This window comes from Lactuca virosa, chromosome 4, assembly GCF_052849685.1.
Source record: "Lactuca virosa cultivar CGN04683 chromosome 4, Lactuca_virosa_CGN04683_v6, whole genome shotgun sequence".
Lineage (NCBI taxonomy): Eukaryota > Viridiplantae > Streptophyta > Magnoliopsida > Asterales > Asteraceae > Lactuca > Lactuca virosa.
Window position 1 is genome coordinate 65,435,071 of NC_136429.1, and position 11,992 is coordinate 65,447,062.

Sequence of the window (11,992 nt, forward strand, 5' to 3'; positions counted from 1 at the left end):
ATCCGAGCAAATTCATGTTAAAAATAATGGTCACTGTGGGATGTCTGCCAACATTTTGTCTCTATGAGATATGTAATATACTAGTAGTTATGTAAATTATAAATAAAACATTAAACAAAAATGACATTCATTTTATTGTATTCATACCTACATTACCATCAAACATCCAAATGAGAACTCTATTATATTCAACGTCATCCCAAACATACAAAACGCGAACAACTACTACGTTCGACCATATGTAAATGTGTCGCATTGTTGAAAATTTTGAACAGTGGTATGTAAATCTATTGCTCGAATATTTCATGTTAGTATGTAATATCAATAGTTTTGTTTTGTATATTTGTAAACTATATACATATTTTATTATTATATATATATTAAAGTTGTGAAAAGTTTTAACAGCAAACATGAGATATTTTGTCAAATTTTGGTCCCTTAAATTACATTTCCGGGACCAAAATTTGGCAAAATATCTCATGTTTACTGTTAAAATTTTTCACAACTTTAATATATATATTAATCCCTTAAATTACATTTCCAGTCCCTCTATTTTTGTTTGTGTGTCACAGTTTGCTTTAACTAGGTACTGTTCATGGGTTAGTTAGTCCACCAGGGTCACCGCCTCCTTCAATTACCCTTCTGTTCTCACTCTTCGTCTCCACCTTTTCTCGCTTCTTCTTCACCACCGGTCCAGACCCGTTTTCTACTTGCTCCAGGTATGTTTTCCATGCTTGCGTTCTGACCTCCACCGCCTCCTCTCACTTCCGCTGTCGGCCTCCTCTATCCTTCATTCACACCCATCTCCACCGCCTCACAGTAGTCGGTTGGCCGAGGAAGTAGTGAAGCCGAGGAGATGGCCCTGTCTGTAACACCGGTGGCCATGTTGCCACCGCTCCCCTCTTCTACAATTCCTTATCGGCCCATTTGATTCAGAAAGAACGAAGGAGAGGTTTTATTTAACTGTGTTTTTAGGTGACCGCCTCAAATTGAGTAATTTTGTTCTTCAAGATTGTGTGTATTTTGAACGACTGGAAAAGAACGCCCAAGATGAGAGACTGGACATTGTCAACCAATGAGGTACCCTCGCTGCTCTCTTTGTCGCTTCCTGTTCCTGCTACTTCCCCTAATTGCACCCTATAGGTATGATTTGATTGTTTCTAATGCTATCTATCTTCCAAACTCGATTTTCCTCGATGTTACGTCTTCCACAGATCCTCCAATTTCTTTCGACGACAACAACTCAGTCCGTCCAACTCCTTCGGCATATGAGTTCGAGTCAGGTGGGGAAGCAACGCATCAGGTATGTGGGGAGGTCCTCCAATCATTTCAATTTTTCTACATACGATACACTTAAATTGGAAGTCAATTTTTTTAAGTGTGGTTTAGGTTAAATCGGTTGTGCCCCCAAAGATTTCATGAAGACTAAGATTGATGAAATGAATCTTCTGATTACTTCAGTTCGAACCAAATTTCTTAAAATCTCAGAGTAATTTCTGACTTTTATTGAATGCACATCCTTTATCTAATCTTTACTCAAATTTTTTAGGTTTTCTACAACAAGTTGTCTTACTGTCGATGGATTGAAATGTTTATCGAGGCTTTCTCATGAAGTTGAATATGATGATTCTTTTCCTATATAAAGAAAGGTAAAATACCCTTCCTAACCCCAACCTTGCATAATAACTAAACTAACAGTTGAATCTTTGATGAAAAAAGGTTACAAATTGACCAAATGATAAAAGGGTAAACATGGAAAACTATAATACAAATTGTTATATAGATTCAAGATTCTGATGATTTCAAAAAGAGTAGTGAGTAGCATGAATTGATTGCCTGTCATAAAATGTGTAAGAACTTCCCTTGCATTATTGAGAGACTGCATATTGAAAAAATCAGAATAAGGATTTTCGGATTTTCAAATTATAACTTGAAATGATATGGCGCATACATTATCAAGAAAAATGTGAACCTTTTTGTCATTTCATGGATTAGGTTTTTATGTTCAATCATAATTGGGTTATTCAAATATATACGCTTTGATTCTGCATCATAAAGATCCTTACAAGTAACAACATAGCCTTAATAATAACTATAAAATTCTGATTACTGGCCAATTTTGACTTAATGGACTTAAATGTGGTACTTGATTGTAATAAAAAAGACACTAAATAATTTTGAACGAATAATAAAAATAGAAAAAAAAGACATGAAATTTGATATAATTTACTATATAGTTAATTATTTCTTTTTGTGATACTGCGGAATACAAGTGGCCTAACTTATGAGAACAAAGAGCTCAAGTTGCGGTTACAAGCCATGGAACAACAAGCAAAACTCAGAGATGGTAATTATCATAATTAACATATGTTGATTTTCATTTTGTATATTTAATATATTGGATTAGTTAGTTAAAAAAAATAATCGAAACGAAATGAAAGTAAGATCCTATAGTAAACAAACAAATGAAAGCATGTTGCTATTTTTTTCATTCATCCTTATTAATCTTTGTAAACTTATATTACTTTGTCTTTAAATGATTCCCTTCCTACATGATGTAGATGCCACCTCATAAAAAAAAATTTCATGTAAGCAAATCAAACTTCCTAACCGCGTTTTATAGATTTGTAATGGCTGAAACAAAAAAAAAACTATATAGCCATGGCTTTTATACAAATAATTTTTCCATATTACTTTTTTAGGTTTAAGCTTGATGATGTAATGTTTTTTGTGTACTTTTCCCTTTTCTATGTTAAGTATTTTTGTTCCTAAGTGGTGTAGTTCTTTTTTCTCTCTCAACAGGATATTGTTGTTGATGCTGATATGTTTCATGGAACTACTGGCATAATGTTCTGTTTTTGAAGATCATTGATTGAATAACTTCTCTATATTCGATTCCATCACAGCAGCACAACTCCTCATGACAAAGGAATCGGAATCAACTCAGCACTACTCCTTAAAGAAGATTTTAAGCCATAGATTGGAAGAAAATAGGATGTGGAAATAGAGCACCCTATACTAAAAATAATGTAATGTATCACATTCTCTACTTCTTTTACTATTTATTCTATCATATAATGACACTCAATTAGCACTACCACATCCATCCATGTGTAGATGTTTGTTGATCCTTCATCGATTTCAATCCAATTGATGTTCCAAAGGCATGGATTTGGAATTTTACAGTGTCCAGAATTACAAAAAAATAGTCAGAATAGGACTTCCAGTTGGGAAACCATATCGAAACCTTCTGACCCCCGCGTAGCGGGGGTAACCTCTCTAGTTATTATTATTTTTGTAAAGTCTTTTAAATAATTACATAACATTGTCATATTTAATTTAATGCTATATAAAATATCTTTTTTTCATTTACAAACCTAAATTGTTGATGTCATATTTATGTGTATGTTTGAAGTTACATGGTTTTAAAATAAACGACAAACAATGTACGTTCAATTAATTTTTAACCATGTTTAGAAAAAAAAAATTGATTGTGTATCAAGACTTCCAAGCCTCGAAAGTAGAGACATAATGCCTCCTCTACCACTATATCTCTCATTCAGGTTCCTCCCTTAATCTTTCTCTCGTAACCGACGACCTTCTCCTCCGATCTACCATAACGATGACCCACCCCTTCACCGATCTGCGCTCCAGACACTCATCCGACATTCCTTTTGGAATATAATTACAACCATTGACATATATTTTGTTGAAGGAATCAATCTACAACAATCTACTCTCCAAAGCCACCACAAACACCACCTTTATCACCATGATTCTAAACCTAAACAACTGACATTTGAGTTTTTTAGGGTTTCGACGAAGCCGGAGCAAGATTTACCTAAGACTAAGGTGAATTCAACATGAATATTCTTAGGGTTTACGATCCATTCCCTTAATGAATCTACCGCCACCTCCTGGCCAGGTAATATTTTGTTTGGTGATACCATTCACCCTCACATGTTTGTTTGATGTTTGTACATCATTTGGAGACCTAACTTCATCTTTTTTATTTTTTATTTTTTTTTTGGATTATGGTGGTAAGGGCTAGAAGATTTACACGATGGAAAACTTAAATATATGATTTCAATATTTATTTAGTTTGTGTTGTTTTGAACAGATGAAACATGTTTCAGCAATGATTGTTCTTAAAGGCTTTGGTGGAGTTGGCTTCATATTTGATATGGCTATGCCTTTGCCATTTTGTTTGTAATTAACCATATAATTTCATGAATTGAGTGTCACATCTACAAATTGAATATAATTAATGCTTAAGTTTCTTAATTGATATATCTAGGTTTTGCATCATTTTGTTTTTAAACTTGTATTGTATGATTTCTACAATTATGATGTTGAAGACTAAGAATTTTGTGGCTATAGGAACAATATACAAACTCTAGAACGGGTAAGCAAAATCTTGACTTTTCAAACTCTTGTTTACAATGATATAGTTTGTGTGTGTGAGAGTTGCATGGGCATGTATGTCTGAGGTTATGGATATTTTCAAACTTGAACAAGTATGTCTTTCATGAAATCGAACAACTCACGTATAATCTAGGATTTAAGATTAAAAATATCCATAACCTCAGACATACATGCCCATGCAACTCTCACACACACAAACTATATCATTGTAAACAAGAGTTTGAAAAGTCAAGATTTTGCTTACCCGTTCTAGAGTTTGTATATTGTTCCTATAGCCACAAAATTCTTAGTCTTCAACATCATAATTGTAGAAATCATACAATACAAGTTTAAAAACAAGATGATGCAAAACCTAGATATATCAATTAAGAAACTTAAGCATTAATTATATTCAATTTGTAGATGTGACACTCAATTCATGAAATTATATGGTTAATTACAAACAAAATGGCAAAGGCATAGCCATATCAAATATGAAGCCAACTCCACCAAAGCCTTTAAGAACAATCATTGCTGAAACATGTTTCATCTGTTCAAAACAACACAAACTAAATAAATATTGAAATCATATATTTAAGTGAAACATGTTTCATCTGTTTCAAAACAACACAAACTAAATAAATATTGAAATCATATATTTAAGTTTTCCATCGTGTAAATCTTCTAGCCCTTACCACCATAATCCAAAAAAAATAAAAAATAAAAAAGATGAAGTTAGGTCTCCAAATGATGTACAAACATCAAACAAACATGTGAGGGTGAATGGTATCACCAAACAAAATATTACCTGGCCAGGAGGTGGCGGTAGATTCATTAACGGAAGAAATGTTGATTTTCTTTAATTAGTGAGGGTAAATGACATCACAACTCTTGAAAATATTCATTTTCTTTAATTAGTTTTCCGTGACTTATTCGATTTCATGAAAGACATATTTGTTCAAGTTTGAAAATAAAGCCAACAAATATTGTTTTTTACTGTAGAAAGGAAGAAATGTTGATTTTGTGTCGTTAATATCAATATATACAAGAAGTAAAAAAACATAAACATAAGGAAAACTTACTTTTTGTAGTATAAGAAGTCGAATGGGAAAATGACTTGATTATCCCTTTATTTTATATATATATATATATATATATATATATATATATATATATATATATATATATATATATATATATTGCAAATAATTATTGAAGTTTATAGAGAAAATAAAAAACCAATATTTTTTAACGAATATAACTTAAGCGTTTTGTCTTTCAATTGAAAAACTATATCCAATGATTTTGTGAAAAGCTTGATTGAGTTATGATATGTTCTTCTTTTATCTTTTATAGTTTTCATTTAGAATTTAGTAGGGTTGATTAAATGGTCACGACTTTTAATGCTTTAAGTTCTTAGACACAATGAAGAAAAAGAACATAAATTGGATCGATTTAGTAAGTCACATGATTAAGGAAGAATAGTAAAAGAGATATCATGATTAGTTTGGATATAAATGGATCAAAACTACATTGTTTAGAGGGTTCTATATATAAGCTTAGGTACATGACAGCCACATATTCCCTAAGCCATATATATATATATATATATATATATATATATATATATATATATATATATATATATATATATAGACACACACACACACACACATGTTAGAACTAAAAATATAAACAATTTCACCTCATATAAACAATTTTACCCCACCCCGTCGATCCTCACAACGACACGATCCATACTCTCGGATCTGAATTTAACATCTTTACCTAATCCATACTCCCGGATCAGGTTTGTCTAATCCATGCTCTCGGGTTAATGACAAATGATTATGCCCACTCCATATTCTCGAACTAGGGACGAATGACTATGTCTAATCAATGCTCTCGGATCAATGATAATTTTAAAGTTCGACCCTCCGTGTATATCTCATCTGTACTCATAAGGATAAACCACCCGATATTCATCTCAATTAATTAAGGTTTATTTTGTTCCCTAAATTATCATATATATAATTAGATATGCTCTTAACACGTATTTCAAGCAATAACAAATATTTCACATACAAACATATATTTAATACTTTAATCAATACTTGTATTAAAATCATGTTCATTAAAGAGACTATGCGCTCACTTGTTAAAGTGATAACTCTAAACTCGGGCAGCGCTTCGCTTCTAACAAATTTATTTTCCTTCGACAACACTTAGTATCATTACCACTAAATTTTAGTCTAATATTTATTGCGACTAATTATTAGTCTAGATTTATGAGTGATATTGTTTTAAAAGTATTAAACAATACTTTTCAACTACTATGTACAGACAGGGGCCAAACATGAAACACCGGAGGGTAGGACCATTTTGACATTTAAGCTGTTTTGAAATCCAACAACCCTATGCGGCCCTTCAAACCAGATTTCCCGTACCGTGAGCAGTTAAAATGTATTATAACAACACTTTGTATAATTTATAATACTTAGCACATATATTGTTTATAAGTTCATAATAACGATAATGAACTTAAACATAAGTTATACTTAAAGTAAGGTAAACATAACTTACTTACAATGGGGTTTTAGCTAGGAGTCGGGATCTGCAGAGACAGAACTTCAATACTGAATCTTTCTAAAAAAGATTCTTGTAGCGCTTCAGCGCTCACCTTACTATACTAAAACTACAGAAAGATAAGTTGAATCACGAGGGACCGAAATGCTCAGGGGATAAGAAGAGAGAGACTCTTGAATCAAGAGAATGATGCAAGAAATATGAGAGCCAAGAGAGGTTCTTATTTATAATAATTGAATTTTCAAAAACTACCATCTACAGTTACTTAATGACCTTATAGTTATTTAAACAACTAAACACCCCTTTAGAATACTATTTTAAATAGATTTAACGATATTTATACTAAACTAACGACCACATCGTCGATATCTTTCTAATGATATATATATATATATATATATATATATATATATATATATATATATATACACAGAGAGAGAGAGAGAGAGAAAGATAATATGGAAAACAAAAACACCCTAAAAATCATAAAAATGCATAAAGAAAAATACTTAGAGATCACAAAACTTTTTTTTGATTTTAAATATGAAAAAATCGCAGCTTTTTCTTCAAATTCGCTGAAAAAAAAATCGATTTTTTTTTAGGTTTTTTTTTTCAAATTTTTTTTCCAGCGAATTAAAAGAAAAAGCTGCGATTTTTTCATTTATAAAGTCAATAAAAGTTTTGTGATCTCTAAGTATTTTTTTATGCATTTTTATGATTTTTAAGATTTTTTTTATTTTCCATAGAATCTAAACCTATATATATATATATATATATATATATATATATATATATATATATATATATATATATATATATACTTAATTTTAATACGTAAATATGCTATTATAAATTATAACTCGTTCATCCGAACTTCGTTTCTGACGTTCTTTATATCCACACGTAGCTATTAACGAGATTTACAACTCTCATTTAGACTCCGTCGGTTAATTTTGACTTTACTTTTTTTGTTCATATTTTATAAAATTAAATGATTTTTCTAAAATCATAACTTTTTCGTACGGACTCCATTTTTGACATTCTTTTTCTCAAAATTCTTATTGTAAAGTGTATTACGATTTTCTTTTTGTGGCTTTAGATAAAAGTCAATCATTCTCTACGTAGCTTTTTACGTCATACATTCGTTGTGCGCGACTGACTTTTATATCTTATAAAAATCATATCTAATTCATATGGAGTCGGATTTCTACGAAATTTATATTTTTGGGATCGGGAAGACGTGTACTTTCTAAATATTATATATATATATATATATATATATATATGTTTCTGCGCACTTATTTTTACAATTTACAGACGATTCGGCCGATCTTTCCTGTTTTATTATACTATAATAATGATGAAACACACAATATTCATATAATCCTTCTTTATTACGTCAAATAGGTTACAATTGTTGACCCTAACTATTACTTTAGTTAAGATTATTTATCCTAGATAATCTTGTATAAAAAAATCATTTTTAACGTTTGTTATATCTTAATTGACTAGCCCGAATCTGCAGGTGTTACAATATGCAATAATCACAAAGATACATAGCATAAAGAATGGTTATCGGGCCTCGCCCGACATCGGGTCGTAAACGGTAATCTTAAAAACACATACAGATAACTAGCATATAATATACTCATCAGGCTTCGCCTGGCATTGGGCCTCGCTGGCATTGAGCCCCGCTCGGTAAACATAAAACACATTACACATGCAAGAGTCATGCAGACAACAAGCATACTAAGCACAACAACCATGGGCCGGCATTGGTGCCTTCGACCCGCTAAACATAGTGAGGAAACTCACCTCAATCCGCTGATGATCTAATAACCGTTTGGACCGCAGAACCGGATAACAACGCGCCAACTAACAATAAATACAATCTTAATCAATAATTAACCCGATAACCCAAAATACCCTTAGGTCAAACTTGGTCAACCCTGGTCAAAGTCAAATGCAACGGTCAAGGTCCAAAAGTCAATATTTCTTCCCAGCGGAGTACGCCCTGCGTACCAAGAGAGTACGCCTAGCATACTCTGATGTTGACTAAAAGCCAAGGCGCTGACCGTGTACGCCTAGTGTAATCAGCTGAGCCCCAAAACTCCATTAACAGCTTCTTCCATTAAGTTCTTACATCCAAAACTCAGATACAAGCCCAAAATGATGTCCTAAGTCATAAAGTTTTGACTTTGCATAGCTATAAAGTGCTTAATGTCCAAAACCCTAAGTTCTTAACCCAATAAGACATCACAACTCTTGCATGGAAGGGATAGAAGGGCCAAGATCACATTTTTATAGTTCGTAATAGCTTTATAATGGATAAAGTTTCCAACTTTATCCATTAGAATGGTCCCAACAAACAAGATCTAGTCTTTAAGTCTCAAAAGGACCCAAAAGTTCATCTTTTTCAGCTTAATCCATTAAGTACAAGTCTCCAACTTTCAGATTCGATTCAAAATGATGTTTAGATGGATAAAGTTTCCAACTTTATACATATCAAGGTCACAAACTTTCAAGATCTAAACTTTATGCACTAAAATGACCAAAAGTTCATAACATCCAAAACTAGTTAGATCTAACAAATACATTATATAAATCACATGTTACACGGGAAACAAAAAAAACCAAGTAAATTTTTTTCCTGAATCGTACTCCGGTATTCTGGAGACCGCTCTGAAACAATGTGTTCCGAAAAATGTGGTTAGTTTTCGAAAAAAAATTATGTCATTTTTGTCCAAAAGGTCATTTATAAATGTTATATTACTAAATTTCCCTTTAAAATTATGTATACTTAAATATAAGAAAGTTTATTGAATAAGATATCGTTATATAAAAACATAAAATAACAAAAGCATTGACATTATTAAAGATCTATATAAATAAAACAAAATTTATAGTGGTGATGTAACGCCCGTAGATCCGGACTAGTCAATTTAGAGATAATAGGGGTCGAAAACGACTTTTCGACAAAATATTATTTAGAATAAATAATCTTAACCAAGTTGTAGAATATGTCTCAAGGTTTCCGTACATATAAAGAACGCCGAAATCCGAGTTATAACGAAGAAGTTATGACCCGTCGAAGTTTTACGACAAAACTGGCACGGCACCAGGAGACGTAAATAGTGAATTTACGATAGAGCGACTTTTAGCCTTAGAAATCTAAACGAAAGTTGTAGTATACGTTAAACCGAGAACATACAAAATAAAGAACGCCCAAATCTGACTTCGTATGAGGAAGTTATGAATTTTCTAAGATTTGGCATAGTAGTGCACGACCCGAAACTCGAATTTTAGTTCGAGCAGTTTTTGGCTTACGCAACCTAAATGAGAGTTGAAGATCTCATTAATAGGAACTCAACGGTAAAAAGACAGACGAAAACGGAGTCCGTATGAAGGAGTTACGAATTCTTCGCGGTCATTTAACAGTCTAAACTCCTCCTACTGTTAAATTTAAGATCGGTCGAGAATTAGCCGACGGAGTCTAAATAAAAGTCGTAGATATTTATTTTACCTATGCATGGAAAAAATAACGTCGAAGAGGGAGCTCGTATGCGATAGTTATGATTTTTCTAAGTCGGGAGGCTGATACGCGAGTTTGGGTGGCGTGGCACCACCAGAAATAGGACACGTGGCACCACCAGAAAGCTGCCACATGCACCAACTCGGCGAGTCTATGTCAAGACTCGGCGAGTCCATCAGCCAGCCTCCCTATAAATAGAGGTGTCGGGCATTCCAACTTCCTCACACCTCAATCCTCTTCTTTCTCTCTCTACACTCTCTATCTAAGCTCCCTAACCCCCCCTAAAGTCTAGGTAAACCCCCTAGCACCCGAAGGAAGCCCCGAGGCTCCCGAAGCCCCGAGAAAAGAGCCTTTCGGCTTAGAAACTCTGCTCCGATGGAGTTCGGTTTTGAGAAAAACCCGCTGTAAGTGAGCTACGTCTAACCTATCTTTAGTATAGCTTATGTTTTAATATAGTAATGTTATTAGGACCTTATAATAAATACTTGGGCTATTATTATGGGTTATATAAGTATCGTTTAACGCTTATATAATAGTAATAATAGCTAGACTATTAATTTGTCTCGGTGAATATTAGACTAAACTCTAGTGGTAATGAAACTAGGTTTTGTCCGAGGAAAATTGTTTTGGGATAACGAAGTGTTGTCCGAGTACCGAGTCACCACCTAATCAGGTGAGTGCATAGTTACTTTCATCTTACACATAGATATGAAGTATTTAATATAAATTACGTGCTATGTGTGCATATTATCTGTATACTTGCTATCTATGCTGGATGAACGTTTTTATACATGTTTTAACTAATTTAAACTGTATACGTATTTTATATCTACAAATATGTTGGGTATAACATGGGTAGATGAATGATGAGAGATAAAAGATGATGTGAGTAAACATTGGCAGCTATGGACTTAGTACCTATTAGGTAAACAAAGGTAGCTATGGACTTAGTACTTGTTAGGTGTTGGTAGCTATGGATTAGTACTTGGTAGCTATGGACTTAGTACCTGTTAGATAAACGTTGGTAGCTATGGACTTAGTACCTACGCTGGTAGCTATGGATTTAGTACCCGATGAAGGAACTTTTGCAGCTATGGAATTAGTGCATTGGCAGCTATGGACTTAGTGCCGGCCTTATAACCCTGGAAGTAAGGGACTTCGGAACGAACGAATAGATGACTCTTAGGGTAGACCGTTGATAGTAAGGAAAATAATGGGGTTGGGTAAATGGGGTTGATTGTTTGTTGTTTAAACATAGTAATTATATTATTGTGGGTTGAAACCCTATGTACTCACCAGGTTTCCCAACCTGACCCACTCAAGCTTATTTGTATCACAGGTGTCGATACGAAGCTACTTTACACTGAGAGATTTAAAAGAGATGTAGATCACTAATGTAAATAATGTAAGTTCTTTTTATGCTTATGTTTCTGTATTGACGTTGACATCCCAAAGGTTTTAAAAGGAATA

General features: G+C 32.9%; 1 long non-coding RNA gene across 7 annotated transcripts; it reads left to right on the plus strand.

Moving 5' to 3' along the window:
- The first annotated feature begins 596 nt into the window (after window positions 1-596).
- LOC145105020 (uncharacterized) lies at window positions 597-4,139 on the plus strand. Of its 7 annotated transcripts, XR_013707208.1 has the most exons (7): window positions 597-719; window positions 976-1,080; window positions 1,215-1,649; window positions 2,274-2,347; window positions 2,803-3,029; window positions 3,813-3,925; window positions 4,121-4,139. It is a non-coding gene; the product is annotated as an uncharacterized LOC145105020 (long non-coding RNA). The 7 variants fall into 7 exon arrangements; XR_013707207.1 differs by lacking the exons at window positions 3,813-3,925; window positions 4,121-4,139 and adding an exon at window positions 3,118-3,376; XR_013707209.1 differs by lacking the exons at window positions 3,813-3,925; window positions 4,121-4,139 and having other exon boundaries at window positions 1,215-1,460; window positions 1,550-1,649; window positions 2,803-3,376.
- The last annotated feature ends 7,853 nt before the right edge of the window (window positions 4,140-11,992 follow it).